Below are 5,452 nucleotides of genomic sequence, written 5' to 3' on the forward strand. Positions count from 1 at the left end.
CCGTAAGCTACCGCAGCTCAACCATTATATCACTATTTCCTTCGACTACACACATATATAACTCAAATGTTATTTGGCCTAGAACTATATAGAGACAACAGATTAATATTCCTCCAACAATTCATCCTCCTTACTCCATTCAAGACAATTGTAGGCCCATATATGAGCCGGAGGCATGGAGTCAAATCTCCAAGAAGATGCCTCCAGCAGAACCCTGCACCGCCCTCGTGCGCAGTTAAGTGCCAATCGCAGGATTTCTTCTATCTGGCTCTTGGGAAAGTCCCAAGGGTAGCCATAACGAAGGGTGAATTCATCAAGCGCCCTATCTTTGGTGCGCCCGTGATCGCAAAAAACTCCACTACAGGTTGGAAATGTTGTGCTGCAATTCCGGAATGAATGAGCATCATATTGCGCCCATATAAAAGGCTGTCCGTCAAAGACCAGTCCCCTTAGTTTCGGGAAAACAACCTGGGTCAGAGAGCAGCATGAAAGCTTCATCCCAGCACCTATCACAGATGATTGTTAAACTGCGGACGTTATGCATACGCTGGGAAACTGCTATGAGTCCCCATGCTTGAAGATCGTCAAGTTCAAAGTTAGAGTAAGGATTTGCACCGCGTCCCATGGAGCCAGATGAACCAAATCAAGGACTCGCACACATGTTTGTTCCGTATTGGAGGCTGCAACGCCATGGCGGAAAGTGAAGCTGACTTCTTTCACCTGCGGCAGACGAAGCGCTTCCAGAAGAGGAATGTTCCATGCGCGGGGAACGCCCGACCTCGCATTCGAATACGGTAAGTGACGATAAGGGAGGGAGACGAGGGAATTCCATGGGGTGTTCTTCACCGAGATTATAGATATGAAGTTTAAGGGATGTGAGCCTCCCAACGTCGATGAGTTGTAGGACTTGATATGTTTCTTTCGAAGACACCCCGTATAGGGAGAGATCTGTTAGCTGAGCAAAAGGGAGGGAAAGCTTGCAGATAGAGCGCTCGGGCCACCAACTGTACAATGAGACAGTTTGGAGCAACGGTGCATCAATTGTGATGCTCGACGATCCGGGGCTGGCTCTGATACCAAGACGTTTGAGGCGTGGTAAATGGATAGTGGTATAACCGCCGTTCACATCGACGAACTTCGGCATCGCTGAATCCATCGATAGAAACACATTGCCCCAGAATTGGTACGCATTCCTTAAGAAAAGCGTATAATAGCGCTGGAGGACTTTGGATATTGGGACCCCAGACGTATCGGCACCCATGTCGCACGTCATATGTCTCAAGAGAGACTGGAATTTCGGTCGCCAAGCAGGATATGCTATCAAGTAGCAAGGCTTGAGCCCAGTCATGTGGCAGTGCAGTTACACACAAGGAGCGACGAAGACTAGGCGTGCGAGGGACCTAAAATGAGATGAAACTTGTTCGATATTCCAGATGTCGAGGCTTGTTCTACCACCCCTTTCCCTTGTGTATAGAGCTTGGAATATTTGGAGCCAGATTTCGTTGGGCAAGGTGGAAGCGGGAGAGAGCTTTCGTAGTACTAAGTTTACATTTTGCCTGGCTTTCTCGAGAACGGCGTATTGATAGCACAAAGCCAGTCGAAGGACACCGATGGAACGAGGATCATAGGACTCCCACTCGGCAAAAAGGGGGTGCGGCAGCTAATGCGAGGAAACGAATGCGCTTGTCGAGTAGGCGAATGATTTCATGATGGTCCCTTGTAATGACTCCCATTTGCCTATGACCGCGGACGAGGTCGAGAAGAGAGCCCGACACAATGGCTGCTCGGAGATTGAAGCAAGTCAAGCAACCTACGAGAACATCGCAAGCCAGGTCGCGGGCAACGTTGAAGGCTGGAGAGATTGTCTTGATTTCGGGGGTTTCGCGGCCGTCTTCAACTTGGAGCAAGATCCCACACAAAACGTTGGACGTTGCTGTCGCCTGAAAGAAGATCCATTGCCAGACAAAGACTATTATGAAAATCAGTAGCTCATCGGAAGATCTAGTCAAGAACAACGGACCGAGGGCTAGCTGAATCGCGTTCAAGACCTTTAAGAGGGAAGGGGGACGCAGATGCCTCATGGTGGTTTGGCTCGAGTTGTGACAATTGCGTTGACCGCATCGATCAGTGCAACATGGCTTAGATGGCATGACATGCACTGGCAGATGCCAGGGCGCCGAACATGTACAGTGATCATGAGGGCAGTGTTGGGAAGAAAATCGTCTGGACGAATGCGTTGGATAGCACCATCACATAATCGACGTGATCCTAGAGCACTGTAGCGAATGACATAAGCAATCCAAGACTTCGATCGCCATTAACGATGCGCGGGGCGGCCATTCGGAACAGCATCGAGAGAGCTCGTAAGGCCAAGTTGTATAATGACGTAGGTCAGAGTTTAATCCCAATTCTCGGCCGCACTCATGTTCTGTTGGAGTTGGTCAATAATCATCGAAGCCGTCTGGCCATGGCCATGGGTACCTGGAGCATGGTGGGAAAGAGATGGCCGACTGGTTGGAATGAGTAGAGAACTGGTTGGAATGAGTGGTTGATCCGTGACTTGTATCTTTTTTGGACAATTAGGAAGTTTGACCGGGGGAGGGCCGGGAGGGCGATAGAGCGAGCAAGCCCTATGCATTTTATCCCCATCGAAAGCCTGCGGCGTCAGTACATAGAGCACTCGAGAGCTTGGTTCGCCCGACCCGAAAGCCTTTTGCTTGCCTGGCAAACTTCATGTATGGGTTGTTACGGTCCAAGAGACGTTCCGCTTTGGTGTTGCTCAAGAAAGAAGTTAAAATGGGCCCTTTCGCCGGCAAGTCATCTTGATTGACTGCGGCAACGATAAAACATGGGATTCCTGCTAGAAGCAGCCGGCGGATACGTTCAGCAGGCATTCCATTCACCCATCGCGCTCGAAAAACCAATAATTGATGACTTCGATTCGGTTGAAAGTTCCTTATTGACCCAATTGATCCAAGCATTGGCAAGTCGTAAATGCCTTTGGACAGTCGTAAAATCATCCAAGACGTCGTCCCACCACCGAATACGGGACAAATTCTCCAACATATCCGTTGTAGGTGGTAGCGGAACACATGAAGAAGCCTCCTTCGTTGTAGTAGATTTCTTGAGCAACGCTTGAATTGTGCCTTGCATTGCTTTCACGACTTGCTGGAGAAGTTGAATACCCTTGGCGGTAACCCGTCCTAGGTGATTCGTCGATTTCTCCCAGAAATCCATGAGTGGGGCATATACGATGTATAATTATAAGTAGTCGTTTTTCTTGATAGTATAAGCGCGACGGATATAGGGGATGAAAGGAGGGTTGGAACCGAGATACTGTGGATGATTAATGTAGTCAAAGCGTCCCCAGGAGCCGTCGAGTCGTCGATAGTCTGGGTTGGTGTCCATACGGAGATGGTTTATAGGGTGCGGTAGCCCAGCTAGAAACTCTTTCACCGACTCATTCGGGGACCAGAGCTCGAAATATTCATCGCTAAGCTTCACATAGCGACGCGAAGCCACGCGCTGATTGAAGGGCTCGTCGAGTTGGATGTTCAAACCAGCAAATGGTTCTAAGCGCAAGTGCGAGTAGAGCTGTTTAGTTGCCGGACATCGAAGTCGGTGGTACGGACACGCGGATCCCCGCCGCATCCGCCGTCCTCTCTTCCTAGGTTGTCGTCCGCCTTGTGTTGGGGTGAAAGTCCTGGCGCTGTGACGGCACAGCGTCATTATGATCAGTGATTTGTCAGAGTCTAACTGGAAGACTCTGACTAAGCCAGTCATCTGCTCGCCCAAGTTCCCCACCAACCACCAGCCCTAGGCTCCTGTCATGCACATGCTGGGTCGTGGCCAAGGCTTCTGCTAGTTGTCGCAAAGCTGGCGTCCTTGTCTGTGTTCGGACTGGCTAGGCGGAACCTCTGGGAAATGCCATGCCGCGTCTTCTGCTCTTCCTCACCAATGCTGTTGCGGTTTCTCGGGTGTGGTGGGCAGTGACGGAGACGAGATGGGCCTGCGAGCGATGAGTATGGCGTCAGAATCACCAAGATGCCACAACCACATTTACTCTCTTCTTGACCGCCAGCCATGTCGGGCTCCAGGATCCCATCCCCATCCAAGGTGCCTCACCTTCCGGTAGGGCTAGCCGTTGTTTATTTGTGTCGGCTAGTTCGGGCAGTTATTGCCGCAGAGGCGTGCAGTTGCCAGCTTCAAATCTTGGTAAGCTATCCCATTTTTTCAGTTGCGCAAGTTCATGATGCATGAGCTCACCTTTACCAAAAGCATTTGGTACATTTAGCAGGCCGGAATCGTCATGGTTGCAGCCTGCAGCTTCAAATCTTGGTAAGGTATCCCATTCTTCGAGCAAGTTCACGAACTCACCTTAATTATATAACCAAAAGCATTCAAGTTTGGCGTGTCAAGGAGGATGAAGGTGTTGTGGATGGTGCATTCGATGGACTTACAGACAATGAATTACTGATTCAAAGTTTTTGTGGTTGAGTCTTCCAATCAAATTATGTAATTTGATGGTGTGACGAGTGACTTTCTTGAGTTTTTTCGCGTTCATGTCTGAGCCACTCTGGGTAAGAAATACGATTGGACAGCTATAGAAGTGCCATAATTCAGCTGCTGTTTCCTAGAATTCCCCGTTCAATACTCGCCTTCATTTATTCTATGCAGAATACAGCCGACTGAGAACTTCGGCGCCAAAAATTTCGGGGACTCCCTGGACTTCAGTGTGGCCATGGTTTCAATCCTACTTGAACTCCTCAAACATGCCCGAGCAACCGCTCCGCTCGAAGAGAAACGAACCATGCCTTGATGCTGACTCGAAAATTCCGAACGCCATCTGGGCCGCCCGACAGACAGAGTATGCGATAGTGTGGGAGCTCATGGGTCTCATTGCCCAACATAAGTGCGTGCCAGAGCTAGAGGCAGTTGAAGCATGGCCCTCGTTCTGGAAGTGGAGACTCAACTTGGTATGGTTTGGAGCCGATCTGGAACTGCCGATGCATGCTGTGGACTCGCAAGGTAAAGCTGTCGAAGGTCCCTGCGTCTCGAGAAGAAATCCAGACCGTAACCGGCTGTGCGCTCATACGATTCACCGATATCGCAGCCGTACTGGCGCCGATTGCGGACGAAACAGTAGGACTTGTTGCGCGCACCTTCCTTCTTTGGGTGATGACATTCATTTGTTGGATCACGACGACCGATTACTCTGCGCCTTTGGCGGGAAGTGTGGGGCAGGTCAATACATATTCATGCCAAGTTTTAAGCCCGATATATGACTTGGTGTAGAGATATGAGCGGGATGGCCATCACAATATCGTCACGGTCGATCTTCGCAGAGAACACGTTTGGAGGCCAATAAACAGCCTAAAAGGTACGCCGGTCATGTCTATGAACAATTTGTGAAAACCACAAGCTAACACTACTGTTATGTGGTTTGATAACC

Source organism: Mycena indigotica, assembly GCF_014461135.1.
Source record: "Mycena indigotica strain 171206Taipei chromosome Unknown Mind.scaff0002, whole genome shotgun sequence".
NCBI lineage: Eukaryota > Fungi > Basidiomycota > Agaricomycetes > Agaricales > Mycenaceae > Mycena > Mycena indigotica.